This window comes from Canis aureus, chromosome 2 (genome assembly GCF_053574225.1).
Source record: "Canis aureus isolate CA01 chromosome 2, VMU_Caureus_v.1.0, whole genome shotgun sequence".
Taxonomy (NCBI): Eukaryota; Metazoa; Chordata; class Mammalia; order Carnivora; family Canidae; genus Canis; species Canis aureus.
The window spans coordinates 1,975,621-1,991,122 of record NC_135612.1 but is presented as its reverse complement, the minus strand read 5'-3'; positions in this window follow the sequence as shown (position 1 = coordinate 1,991,122).

The window sequence follows — 15,502 nt, the reverse complement described above, 5'->3', positions numbered from 1 at the left end:
TAAGCTGTGAATCTTGCCCCATCTAGCTTAAAGAGAAACATTTGTTTTTAAGACTTCAACCATTTTAGTAACTTTATATAGTTGTGCAAACATCCCCATAACATCTCTTAACAAGGTTTTCATACATTTCAAAAAACTGCCATTCAGAATTACTAGTATTTCTGAAACTTAAACATTGACCCTAAAAGTTTGGCTTGAGGCTTCCTCATATTCAGGGTCAATTGATCAAGTAGATGCCAAAATTACTAATCATCATTAGTAATGATTAGTAATCATCATTACTAACCTGAGGAAAAAGGCAAAAACAATCTGTCAAAATAAATTAAAAATATTAACAGATGGCTCTATTCAATAGATAAGGTAACAGAATTACAAACTAGCTTATTTAAGAAAATAAAAAGGGAAAAGAGGAGTTTTGCCTTAGCCACTTTTTTAAGCTAAAATTCTCTCCTAATTCAATGAGAGCCAATCCAACCACACATATTTCATATTGTAAATAAAGTTACATTCTGTGACGAAAGTAGATATAGATGTATGAATGAGAACAGATCAAGTTGAGGAAGCTATACATATTGACTAAGTGCATAGACTTAACATCATTTGTTTTAATACCCTACTGATTTAGTAGCTTGCAGAAAGACCAAACATTTCAGTTAATCCCTAATAGAATGAGCAGCATGACATTCGCTTTTACCTCTAAATATTTCTATTTCTCTTTACCTCTCCATCCTCTTGTTTTGCATTATCTGAATTATTAAAACTCTGACAATCCTCTCAGTGCCTAGCATGGTGCTGAAAACAGCATATTGTTAATACATTCTTTTTAGCTGAACTATAGCTTAAAGCATCAGTGACACACACAGAAGATGGCTCACACTAAAAGCCCCTAAGTGGAGAGGGGGGTAAGTCACGATGGGCCCAACGAGGAGGTGCCCCTAGTGAAAGTGGAAGGCGTAAGAGTGTGGAAGGATGAAAACGTGTAAAACCTGAGGCAATCAGGGTGAAGCAAGTTCCTTGAATCTCAGGTTTGGGAGGTGTGCGTTTCTCCTTGAGTTGCTCAGAGACCACGAAAGCTCAACGATGCGTGATCAAGTGGAAACAAACATGTTTATTCTCAGTCAAGAGTCCTGCAGCTCCATGTATGAGTGGGTACGGTTGGCTTGCACACTTAGAAACTGACTGTTTCACCTTCCCGCCCGCTTTTACTTTTCCTGATAAAGATGAAACATCACAAAACAAAGGAATGAAACCACCATATCAGAGTTTCTGCCCTGGAAAGGCCAGCGAGAGACAAAGTCTGAGGTGCACATAGGGCGTCGAATGCTGCATTTCAGGCTCTTTGCTTAAAAATACTCAAAATTTTGAATGCTCAAAAAAATTTGCTAGGTGTTTGCAGAAAATGCCAAGGAGTCAGTTTGCAGGCTAGGTCTTCACAGGGTTTAGGAATGCCGGTTGCTCCTTTTGTTAAATAGTGAATTTTTCATTATGCAAAATGTAAAGATAGTACAGAAATAATGCAAGTGATGGCTCGTGTGTTTGTTTTTCCACAGCCCTCCCCTAAATCTCAGTTGCCTTTCCCTCCTCCGCCCGCCAGGCTTGCTTTCTCCCAAGTTTGCACTTCTAGCACCATCTTGGTCGATTTCAATATGCGTGTTGACAATCCATCATATAACCTGGGGTCAAAATTCCCTGATATAGTCAAATAATAAGGGGCTTTGTCTCTATTCCATACTCTGCTCTCATCAGTACTACCTGGACTTTGCCACCTTCTAGAACTGTCCTGTACCTGAAATCTTGTTTTAGAAAATTTTTTCCCTTCAATAAATATTGATAGTTATAGAGATTTTATTAAAGATGTTATTTATTTATTTATTTATTTATTTATTTATTTGAGTGAGAGAGAGAGCATGAGCAGGGGTAGGGGTAGAGGGAGAAGCAGACTCCCCATTGAGCAAGAAGGCTGACGTGGGGCCCGATTCCCTGACTCTGAGATCACGACCTTAGCGAAAGGCAGATGCTTAACTGACTGAGCCGCCTGGACGCTCGATAATTATAGAAATTTTGAAAAAAAAAAATCATTGACAATCCTATTATCTAGAACCATGTGAGAGTTCACTAGTGCCTCCTCCATCTTCTCAATTAGGGAATCCAGCAGTGAGAATGGGTTTACTCCTCGTTGGCTTCCTCCCCATCCTAGGGTTCAAGTATGGTTTTATCTGGTTCTGCTCAGTTCCACTCTCATTTTTCATCTTCCAAAATTCTTGGCACCTCCTTTTCAGCTGTATCTCCTTCTTTTAATCTCTGTAGGGTCATATCTTCTTATTTCTTTTAGCAGTTCGTGGGAGGGAGCAGAGATAAACAAATGTATTCCGTCTGCCACTTTGCACTTCCAAGATACCCTCAGTCCTCAGCACTGGCCTGCTTAGCTTGGCTTACGACCCTCCTAACCACACTTTTACCACCTTCATTCTCTTACTCTATTTTTTCCACTGCACATGCCAATCTCCAGACATATACATCCTTTGATACTACACGTAGGGAATCAAGGTCTTCAGAAGACGACATGAAGCCTGTCACTATTTGCTTATGGCCTTAGCCACACATTAAAGCCATTCAACAATCTTCTGAGGCTTTCATCTCTTTCTTTTTTACAACAGTTCTAAGTCTTCACTATGCTTTTCAGGTCATAAAGTATGGGTCTCTGGAGGTTTATTGCCTGAATTTGCATCCGGGTTCTAGAACTTACTAACTCAGTGACCCTGACCATGAGTATCCTGCATAAACTCGGTCTAAAATCCCTCATCTAAAAAAATTAAATTAAATTAAAAAATAAAATAAAATCCCTCATCTAAGAATAGGGTTGGTGATAGTTACTAATATCATTACAGGGACTGTATGAGTCATAGGAGTATTGTACTGATTAAATATATTAATGGAACGAAAGCTTCTAGAAGAGTTTCTTGTACCTAGAAAGTGTTATGACCCCTTTCCTTAAATAAATGAACTAGCTCCCTTCTACTCAGAGAAAATCAAAGCTTTCTCATTGCTAACTCCATTATTTTATCACACACTCTCCACGAATGTTCATATCTGTGTTCATATTTCTTTCCTTCTTCTCTATTTCAGAGGAAAATGTGCACTACTACAAAGTAAAGTACACATAACATGTGCAGAGGAAAGTTGGCAGTTCCTAAGCCAACTCAGCACCCTGAGGAGGGCTTCAGGAAGAAGTGACGCAGCTGGGTTTTGAAGGGTGAATATAAGCCAGGTGACAGACTAGAGAAGGTACTTTAGGCAAGAACAATCTCTTGTACAAACCTTTAGGGAGGTACATAGTATGACGTTTTGAGAACTATAACCATTTTTAACAGAGCAAAGAGTCCCTATCATATAGGGAAAGGTAAATACATGTTGTATGCGAGGGTTTCTCTTCATTTTTGTACAGTGCTTCTGAGCATTTTATTAGCTGAGTTACATTCTTATCACTCATTTTTCAAATCAATCTCTTCGCCTCAGGTTGTACATCTCATATGGGTGGAATGATGTCTTGGACTGCCTCTGATTGCTTATAATACATACCACGTTGCCAAAAGTGATGTAAGCCCTCAGTAAATGATTATTCAATAATTAATTCTTTGAACTCAAAAATATTTCCATTACTTCAGTCAGCAATTTTTCTAGTAATCAAGAAAGAGCTCATTTAAATGCACAGAATTTTAAATCAAAAATAAACGTGTAAACAGGAGAGACATCAACACAAGTTGGAGCTTCGCATTGTACCTACAGAAATAGAGCAATGAGGGCAGGAAGAGAATGTAAGGATTTTCTATGCCACCTTGGTAAAGTGATAATCCGAATGGAAATGCAATCAAAGCAATATATGCTCTTAGATAAAACTTCTTTTATTAAAGGTAGCCATGCTTACAAAATGTGGATGCATCTAAAAAGCAGTGTTGATCAATGGTAATGCTTACAGGAAATGGAGTTTGCACAGTATAAGGGGAAAAATTCCTCTAAAATAGCTTTTACTTCTGCCTTTCAAGTGCAGCTCTGTACAAGAGGGCTGTCCACAAAGTCCATCTTCTGCATCAGGAGCTTCTCCCTCTGTCCTTCTTCTTCCTGCTCCATACTGGGGGCATTATTCTCTCCACTCTAAGCCCCCAGGGCCCTTCGACCTCCAGTGTCACATCCTGCTACTGAAAGATGGAACTGAGCCAACGTAACGTGGAACAGCCTCCAGCTTTTCACAACATGGTATTTCTACCACCTTTTTCTTTTCGGTTGCCCAGAGTCCTTTTTCTGAAAATTCCCTTCATTTTATGGACAAACAGGAAATGATGATGATATGAGACATTTACATATGATGAGCTTTGATGAGTTACATATTAATATGAAAACACTTGAGTCAACATGTTCCTTCAGACAGGATTTATATGTTGATTGGTTCTTTTTTCTGATGGCGAAATAAAAAATTTTTATTTCTGTTTAAGGAATTTAGGTTTCCTACCAGCAAGTGAAGAAATTTTTAATTTGTGTTCTTCAGGGATATTCTGAAGTCATGGCTTACCCAGACAGACGGAAGCTCTAGTCAAATAAAATCCCGTAAGCAGCCTGTTCATTTGGTGTTGTCGCCTCTAAACACCCCAACCTCGACGATCATGATCAGGAACAGCACCTTCACTTCAGGTACTTAGGAGCACTTATTTACCTTCGACTTCGTGGAAATGGAAAAATAATGATTTGTCAAATATAATCGAACAGCTTTTTGAGATACCCTAATAAAAACATAAAACGGGGTGCTGTCCCACTTTTTCCTGATTTAATCTACCAAATTCTATGAATCTCCTTTAGAGACACTTACTACACTTTACCTGTGGATATAATTCCTTGTTTGCATGTGTTAGTTTAATTCTTCTAAAGACAATAAAATTTGTTACATATTCGTTCTGTACAGACCACAAGGGCCACCCTACATCTTTGGTAGTTCTCCACAGTATTCCCTTGTTCAATCCAATATTTCCCTGGCCCATCTTTCAATATTTTATATTTTTCAATTATTAACCTTGAACTTCTCCCCAGTATTTCTCTGTCCAAGTTCCTTAACTTGTCCATGTTCTGTATTCTTTATGATCTCTTTCTCCATTTGGAATCGCTATGCTGATTTCTGTATGGGGTGGGGAGAAGCTCTTGCTGCAAAGGGGCACCTACACAGGCTGCCTGGCCACAGGCCACCTGGACAAGGTCGGCATACCCCACCTGAGCAGGCCCCTCACCTCTGCTATTGTCTGTCACCAGTGGGATGAGCTCCATACATCCTGGAAGACCGCAGGCCCAGTGTCTTTCCCACAGCAACTCATACCCCGCGCAACCTGGTCCCAAAGCATTTGGACATCCTTCACCTCATGGGAACCTCGCAAGATCCCTGTGAGGAGGACAGGATGGGTTATTGTACCCACTTTACAAATGAGGAAGGGGAGGCTCAGAGAGGAAAGGGGTTCCCCAAGGCTGCATGAGAACTGGTAAGAGGTGGAGGCTGAACTCATCCCAAGGTCTAGCCGAGTCCCTTGTACTTATTGACAACTGCTCCATTTTTGAAATCATTAATTCAGACATCCCCCTCTTATTGCGAATCCCTATTCCTCCAGCTTTTTTACTTTTTTATTTCTCCATAGAGTGGGTGATTGCATACCACAGTAGTTAATGGCATAGTCTCCAGAGCCAGATTTCCTGGGTCTAAATCCCATCCCTATCACTTACAATACATATAACTTTGTGAAAGCTGGTTAGTGTTTAGGGCCCTTAATTCCCTCATCTACATACAGAATGGAAAAAGTAGCATCTCACTCACAGAGAATTAGAGATCTGTGACCCATACATTAATAACATTTCTTGAATACATAGTACGTGTCAGGCACTACTTTACATGTTTTTAAAACATATTTTTAAATTAATTCATAAATTAATTTAATTTTCAAAGCAATCTTGTGAGTTAGATGTTATATACTGACTTTTTCACTATCTACAAACTGCTTCTTCCATTTTTCTTTCATTTCCTTTTCAGGATAATTTTTGTTAGATGAAAATTTTTCCTTTACTACCTTAGGTTGTAATGGATGGGTGCCTGGGAATTAACTAACAAGAGACAGATTAACAGACGAAAAGACAACATTTATTCATGTGCATATAGAAGAGCATAAAAGAAGTGGTTTTCTGAACATCTAGAACTAGGGGTTTATTTACCAGCTTAATAGAGGAAATCAAAAAAAGGGACATTTAGGAAAGACAACTGGGCTTTGGGAGAATAAATGAAAGGTATCACCACTTATGAAAATGTTTATGTATGCAGTCTCTCATCCTGGTACTAATAACTAGGTTCCTCTCTAGGACATTTATGACAACTGTGTTTTTGAGAGGTATATACTGTCAGCCAAAAAAATTTAGGTAAGATTCATTTATAATTGTTTAGGTTAAAAAAATCTTCATGCCAGTACAGAGAGCTGAGAATCTAAACATTCGATGGCATGTATATTTTTTGCTAACAATCTCAAATACCTCTATGATATCTTTTTGTTGCACCAGTCAGGCTGTATCACAGCTCAGGATCGAGGTAAGAATCTCCTTTGTCCACTCCTGCATCTAAGGGACAGAATTTTATAGAATTGTCATAAGATGCACTCGTCTATTCAGGCTGACCTAACAAAATATTGTGGACTGGGTATCTTAAACAACACTAATTTTCTCACAGTTCAGGAGGCTGGATGTCCTGGATCAAGGTCTAGCGGGACTAATTTCTGATGAGGGCTCTCTTTCTAGCTTGCAGATAGCCACCTTCTCATGTGCTCTCACATGGCAAACAGGGTGATCTCTGAGTCCCTTCCTCTTTTTGGAGGACATGATTTAACCTTAATCACCTCTTTAGTGGCCTGATCTCCCATAGGGCTCCAACACATGGACTTGGGGGGAAACTCAGATATTCAGTCCATAACACATGACCATACAACCATACAGGTAGGTAAAACTATAAATTCATGTGATATACTTTGCCCATACCTTTTTTAAATTAAGACTTTATTTATTTATTCATGAGAGGCAGAAACACAGGCAGAAAGAGAAGCAGGCTCCTCACTTGGAGCCCGATGTAGGACTCGATCCCAGATCCTGGGATCACGCCCTGGGCTGAAGGCAGATGCTCAACTGCTGAGCCACCCAGGTGTCCCACCCATATCTTTAACATAAACGACAATCCTTCAGTTTTTACGATTCAGTTTTTCCTCTCATTCTTCACAGTTACTATTTAAAATCTCTATCCTACTCAATCTTTGACTTTATCATCTTCATAGGTCCTGGGCCAACAACCCTGCTTATTTAATTTATAAAATAAAAATATAACAATTTCTGTTATGAAACCTGCAAAAAATATTTTCATGCTCATTTAAAACATTTCAAATGTAAGAATTATTTAATCTTGCTTAAACCTAACTTGTTTATTTGTTTTATAGATATCATCCTCTTCCAGCTACTTGAGGATCACTTCTCACTCTTAAAATTCACTGTTTCCCTCTACAGACACCTTCTAACAGGAAGGTGCTGTTCCTGATCATGATCATCGAGGTTGGGGTGTCTAGAGGCGACAACACCAAATCAACAGGCTACTTACTCTGTGTTACTTATCTTAAAAGTATTAAACAGAAAACTTCCCTAGCTTCCCTGTCATCCTTCAGCTACTAGCCTATCTCTCTCCATCCATTTACCTCTTTAGAAGCAAACTTCCTACATTTCCTGTAGGTACTTATTTTCCCCCTAGAATCCATTTATAAACCTGTAACAGTCTGGCTTCAACCCCTGCAATGCCACCAAAATGCTATGATCAGATAAAGCAAATTGATAGTAAATCCAAGTAATTTTTCAATATTGACCTTTGCTACATTTGATTCTGTTAACCTCATATTCCCTTTTGGAAGACTTCCTCCTCTTGCTTCTGAAGATACAACTCTTTCTGGTTTCTAGCTGCCATTCTGGCATTTTGTATTCAATCATTTTTGTGAGGTCTTCTGACTTTCTGCAAAATGTTGGTGTTCCTAAGGATTCTATACTAGACCCTCTTCTCTTCTTCTTCTATACATTTATATTCAATAATCTCATCCACTTCTATGATTTCTATTCTACCAAATAGACTAATGATTCCAAATTGGCTTATCTCCCTCTTTTTTCTTTCCTGGGCTTCATTCAAGAGTACGAGGTTTCATTCAATGGTCCACTCAATATTTATGGATTTCCTATAAGCACGTAAAACTCAACATAGGAAAAAAATAAGATTCTTGCCATCTTATACAAAATCACTCTTTCCCAGTGACTTCTTTTTTTCCCCCAGACACTTCCAACAGAAATTCAGTCATTTGCTAGAAACCAAATTATCCTTATTAATCCAGAAATTATATACTCAAGGATTCCTATACATAATCTGTTCGCTGCTTTCTATCTTTCCCACTTCCCTTGATTAGACCATGACCATTTCTCATTAAGACTAGATATTGCCAAAGCATAAATACTGATGTCCTCCCTGCTCATGATTATACTTTCCTCTAATCCATCTTTCATATTCCACCCAGAATATCTTTCCTAGGATACAAATATGATCATATCTCTCTCCTGCTTCAGATTCTTCAGTGGCTTCTCATTGCACTTAAGAAAAAGTTTAGTCTTATCAGAGTTTACAAAACTTTCCAAGTTCCATCCCAGCTTGCCTCCATTCTTATCTCTGATCAACTTTCAATTCTATGATCCAACTGTTTAAAATTTTTTCAGTTCCTCAAACATACCATGTGCCACTTAGCTTTGATATATGTCTTTTCCAGGGTTATTGTTGGCATCTCTTCCTACTTTTTACCTAGATAAACTCATATCCATGCTTCTGATATTAAGTTAAATATCACTGCTTTCAGGAAGCCTTCTCTGAATCCCTAGTTTGAGTTAAATGCCTCTCCTTTGTATCACTGTTCACCTTATAAAATGTATCATTCTATTGCCCGTTTACTTGCCTTTATTTCCTACCGGTATGGAAGTTCTATGCAAGAAAGACTATTTCTTTCTTGTTCACCATTATATCATCAGGGTCTAGAAGAATGCCTAACACATAATAGGCATTAAACAGGTATCTCTAATACAAACATATAATGCATAAATATGCTAAACTTTTAAGATTTCCAAGGGCAGAGATCATTCCCAGATTATTTTGAAATTCCCAATAACGTCCTTATATGTTTAATAAATGCTCCCTTTTGCATGATTGCTACTCTTTTTAATTTGTTAAAACGTGTTTTATGGCACAGAATGTGAACTACCTCAGTGAGTATTCCATCTGAGCTTGAGAAAACTGTATATCTTTCTGGTGTTCTATGAAGTATTCTATAAATATCAATTAGATCCGGTTGATGGTGTTGTTTAGTTCAACAACGTCCTTACTGATTTTCTGCCTACTAGTTCTGTAATTTTTTTTAGACTTTATTTTTTCATGAGAGACACAGAGAGAGAGAGAGAGAGAGGCAGAGACACAGGCAGAGGGAGAAGCAGGCTCCTTGCAAGGAGCCCGATACGGGACTCGATCCCAGGACCCCGGGATCACGACCTGAGCTGAAGGCACTTGTTCAACTGCTGAGCCCCCCAGGCAACCTTGGTTCTGTAACTGTTAATAAAGAGATGTTGAAGTCTCTAACTACGCAAGTACATTGATCTATTCATTCCTGTTGTTTTATTAGCTGTTGGATCACATATTTTGATGCTCTATTGTTAAACACATACACATTAAAGATTGTTGTGTTTTCTAGAGAAGCAAATCCTATATCATCATGTAACACACCTGTTGGTCACTGACAATTTTCTTTGCTCTGAAGTCTGCTATGAACGCTGAAATTAAGTTAGCTACTCCAGCTTTCTTTTGATTAACATTAGCGTGTTACATCTTTTCTCCATAGCTTTACTTTTAGTCTATTTGAGTCTTTATATATAAAGTGGGTTTCTTGCATAAAATGGCCAGATGTGCAATTAAATACTGATTCATAGCTGGATGTTCAGAAACTTGGAAGGAGCATGATTGGAAAATTGGTTTCTAATCTATTTGGAGAAGATAGATGTTTACAGACCTCTCTGAATGGACAGAAAATGTGAGGATATCTGTGTCCCATGTGAATGTTCACCAAAAGGTGGCCTCAGCAGAGGAAGTTAATAATAATCAAGTAGATAGAATGACTCATTCTGTAGATGCCAGACAGCCTCTCTCCCCAACCACTCCTGTCATCTTTCAATTGGCTGATAAATAAAGTGACCATGGTGGCAGGGAGGAAGGTTATGCAGGGTTCAGCAGCACGGACTTCCATTCCCCAAGGAAGACTTGGCTATGGCCACCTCAGAGTGCCCAATCGGCCAGCAGCAGAAACCAACTCTGAGTTCCTGATATGACATCATTTCTCCAGGGGACGAGCCAGCTACCTGGTGGCAGGGTTATTATTCCAGACCACTTCCATTCGCACATGGATTTACTTTCCCCACATGCAATGCCTCTGCCAAAACTACTATCCATAATCTTATAAAATGTCTTACTCACCATCATGGTATTTCACACAGCATTGTTTCTGATCAAGAACTCACTTCACTACAAAAGAAGTTCAGCAAAGGGCTCATGTTCACTGATCTTACCCAGCCTCCAGAACTGTGAGAAAATAAATTAATGTTGTTTAAATCACCCAGTTTGTATTTTTTCATTATGACAGCCTAAGCTGATTAAAACAATTATTAATTTTCATGTATGGTATGAAATAAAAATAAGGTTAAACTTTTTCTGTATGATATCTGATTGATCCAGCACCATTATTTTAAAAACTGTCTTTTCAGGGTGCCTGGGTGGTTCAGTCAGTTAAGCATCTGCCTTCAGCTCAGGTTCTGGGACTGAGCCCTGCATTAGGTGCTCCATTCAGTGGACAGTCAGCTTCTCCCTCTCCCTCTCCCTCTGTGATCTCTCTTATTCTCTCTCAAATAAATAAATAAAATTTTAAAAAATTAATAAATACAAAAAACTCTTTCCCCCCTGAATAGGAGTAGCATCTTTGCTATAAATCAGATCACTGTTATATGTGTGGATCTGTTTTAAGACCCTTTGCTTTCTTTGTTATTGTGTTTATTCCTATATCAATGTCTTAATTGCTGTGATTTATAGTAAAACTTGACATCTGCCAGTTAAGTCCTCAAATTTGCTCTTATTTTTTTAGATATTTTTGAATTCTAGGTCCTTTGTATTTCCACAATGAATTTAGAATTAGTTCATCAATTTCCACAAAGAAAAAAAGCTCCTGAGATTATTCATTGAAATTGCACAGTATTTGTAGATTATTTTAAGAAAAACTGACATTTTAATATTAATCATCTAATTCATGATCATGACAGAGTTCTCCAGTTATTTAGGTGTTCTTGAACTTCTCTCAGCAACATTTTGAAACTTTCTGCATGGAGGTCTTGAACACTTTCATTCCAAAGTGCTTTAAGTTAAAGATGGATATATAAAATTTAAATTTCTCTTTTTAAATAAAGCTCATTTGTGACTCATTACACTTTGGAAATGATGTTACTGTGCTAATGATGACATGAGAGTTTAGTTACTAAAAGCATTATAATATCTATTTATTGTCATAAATTAAGTTTTGAGACTATAAATATCTATGTGGAAGATCAATTAGTCACGTCAAATTATTATTAAAAAATCACTGAGCTTATGATTTGAAACAAGGTCCAGGAGAGACAATTACTCTTTTGAGTATCTTTTTTATAATCTCAGGTAGGAAATTATTAGTGATAAACAGATTTTGTTTTAGTCTTGTTCAGATACGAAACAAACACACAGATATGTACACACACATATGCACTCAGAAATTATTAGAAATTTAAAATCGTTTCTACTAAAGTTGAAATAAGACTAAATTTGCCAGCCCAATCCTGAGAATAAATATCTTTCAGCCACTTGCAATGCAGGCATATATGATAGTAGGAACAAGCGTCATCTAGAAGCTACTAGACTTGAAGACAAGATGAACAAAATACATAACAAGGTAACCTCACCAGAGTAAAACCAAAAAAATGTAGAGTGAAGGAAAGTAACCAAGTCATATCTTTTTGTCATATTGGATTTAGATTATGGAAGAAGTGGTTAACTAGATGAACAGAGGACTAAAAAAAACCCTAATTCTTGTGAGTTATCAAGTAATAATAATATTAATAATATAATTATTATATTGCCAGGCAACTATCTAATCACCACACATTAACGCATTTAACTTTCATAACAACCGCACCAGGCATGTGTTGCTGTCAGTTCCACTTTAGGGTGCCAGAGGGAGGACTAAAACTAGGAGCTGGCTCCATAGACCATGCTCTGAAAGGGGCAGAGTACTCTAAAGATAAGAAGCCACAAATTTCAAACATTAACTAAATAAAATTGAGGAGACATAACACATGCATATCTCATTCTTTGTTGTAACCAGACTTTGGGGGGATTCCAAATTTTGGGATTAATTTACCCAAATCCTTTAAAGTATATTTAAGCCAAACATCTTCTACAAAATCTTGCCTTAATTGATATTCATGGGTGAATCTCTCCCTTTCCAAATGTTCTGTAACACCTATGGGCACCGTGTTATTGCTCTTGAAGTGATCTAGAATTTGGCTTTCAGAGCAATCTTCTAAGAAAAACTCCACTTGCATTTCTATGAAGAATGAACATTATCTTCAGGGATAGTCTGGCAGAGTTGGATGGCTGATTAAGGAGAGTAACTTCATACAAGAAGGAATTCCATTTAGATAAGAATGTTTTAGATTGCTCCCTTGATGGTTTCAAGAAGAGGAGACAAAATTAAACAAAGTTTATAAGTATTTTAGGTTTCTTTCTGTCCTGATGATAAGCAGACATACTGTATCTTTTGAAGCTTATCTCGGAACCTGGCTTTATACTTGCTCTGGTCAAGAAAATGACTCAAGTCACACCTGCATTCCTTCATTCATTAAGGAAGTTTTAAAAGGGGTGCGTGGGTGGCTCAGCCAGTTAGGCATCTGACTCCTGATTTTGGCTCAGGTCATGATCTCAGGGTGGTGGGATCAAGCCCCAGCTTGGGCTCCATGCTCAGTGGAGAGTCTGCTTGAGCTTCTCTCTCTCCCTTTCCCTCTGCCCGCCCCCACTCATGCTCTCTCTCTCAAATAAATAAATAATTCTTTAAAAAATAAAAGATGGGCAAAATGCAGAAAGGTGGAGCAAGTAAGAGGTCTGTTTGTTAGGTGAATATTTTTAAAGAAAAAAATGTATCTGTATTTTATTCCAATGAACACCCAACATCAAACATGTTTTCAAACATCTTTTTAAAAAAAACACCAAAAATTATAAGATCAATGATAAGAAGAAGTTGTATCATAGCACAAAAGTATAGACGGAAACACTCATTAGCTGACTCCAGCTTTAGTATCGTCTCCTCTCCTTGCCCTTCGCCATCCCAAGATACAGTAAAAGGAACAAAAATATAAACTCTGAATCTGGATTTGGCTGGTTTTTCTATACTTACACTAAGAAGACTGTCAACATGGTCCACAGTGAGCCAGTCTTCATCAAGACTATAGTAAAGACCTGCACCGTATCAGTGCTGGTGGTGGTACAACGTACTAGTTGTTATGGGTTGAAATGCATTGTCCCAAAATTCTTTTATTTTTTTAAGATTTTATTTATTTATTCATGAGAGAGACAGAGAGAGGCAGAGACACAGGCACAGGGAGAAGCAGGCTTCTTGCAGGGAGTCCGGTGTGGGACTCGATCCTGGGACCCCAGGGTCACACCCTGAGCCAAAGGCAGACACTTAACTGCTGAGCCACCCAGGTGTCCCACATTGTCCCAAAATTCTTGTGTTAAAGTTCCCAGTAGGGCAGCCCCGGTGGCCCAGCGGTTTAGCGCCGCCTTCAGCCCAGGGTGTGATCCTGGAGACCCGGGATCGAGTCCCACATCAGGCTCCCTGCATGGAGCCTGCTTCTCCTTCTGCTTATGTCTCTGCCTCTCTCTCTCTCTCTCTCTCTCTCTCTCTCTCTCATGAATAAATAAATAAAATCTTTAAAAAAAAAATAAAGTTCCCAGTACCTCAGAATGTGATTGTGTTTGAAGACAGTGTGCTTAAAGGTGTAACTAAGTTAAAAAGAGGTCATATAGGTGGGCTCTACTCTAGCCTGACCAATGTCCTCATGAAACGAGGAGATTAAGACACAGACACACATAGAGGTTAGACCATGTGAAGACACAGGGAGAGGACTGTTGCCTCTAAGCCAAGGAGGGAGGCCTTAAAGGAAACCAACACTGTTTCTCCTTGATCTCAGACTTCTAGTCAACCAGAATTGCAAGAAAATATATTTGTTGTTTAAATCATCCAGTCTGTGGTACTTTGATATGGTGGTCCTTGCAAACTAACACACTGGGGTGGGCATGAAGAAAGCCAATGCTATATTATAGTTGAGAAGTCGAATTTAATTAAAAAGTAATCTCCAAAAAAAAAAAAAAAGTAATCTCCAATATTCAGAAGAAAAACATTGAACAAAATAACTCGAAAGCCAGCAACATTCTAGTGAGGTAAAATCCTCAGGAAAAGTTACCTAAATGGCCTTGAGCCCATATTTTATGACTCAAGCAGATTAGTCATGTGCTAAAGGGCAAGTATGAATTCTTTTTCCTAAGGAAGAGGAGAGAATAGAAAAGCAAATCAATATTCATCCTTCTATTCTTAACTCATAGAATTAGTCTTTGTTGCCCTTTATTGTCTTAAAATGTACTGAATACGGGACACTGGGATGACTCAGTGGTTGAGCGTCTGCCTTGGGCTCAGGTCGTGACTCCAGGGTCCTGGGATCAAGTCCCATATCAGGCTCCCCACAGGGAGCCTGCTTCTCTCTCTGCCTGTGTCTCTGCCTCTCTGTGTGTGCCTCTTATGAGTAAATAAATAAAATCTTTAAAAATAAATAAATAAATGTACTGAATACAAAGACATATGTTGGGGAATAGTATAATATTCAAACTTGCAGTCTTGATTAATCAGGCTCAATCATTTAAAATTTGAAAGCTCATATCCTTGATTGGCATTCAACAGATGTGGATTCTTTCTTTTTTTTTTTTTTAAGTATTTATTCATTTGAGAGAGACATAGCAAGCGAGAGCACAGCAGGGGGAAGGGGCAAGAGGAAAAGGGAAAGGAAAAAGCAGACTCCCCAACACCAGGCTTGACCCCAGGACCCTGGCATCATGACCTGAGGTGAAGGCAGACGCTTAACCAATGGAGCCACCCAGGCGCCCCCTAGATGTGGATTCTGAGTCTTAAATCTTTACCAACAGGCTGGTTGTCCCTGGTTATTTATTTTAGTTATTCAAGATTCCCTTAATAGAGAGGAGCATAGAGTCTCCACTGTCTCTCTCTTCAGGAGCTTCCATGCCAGCATT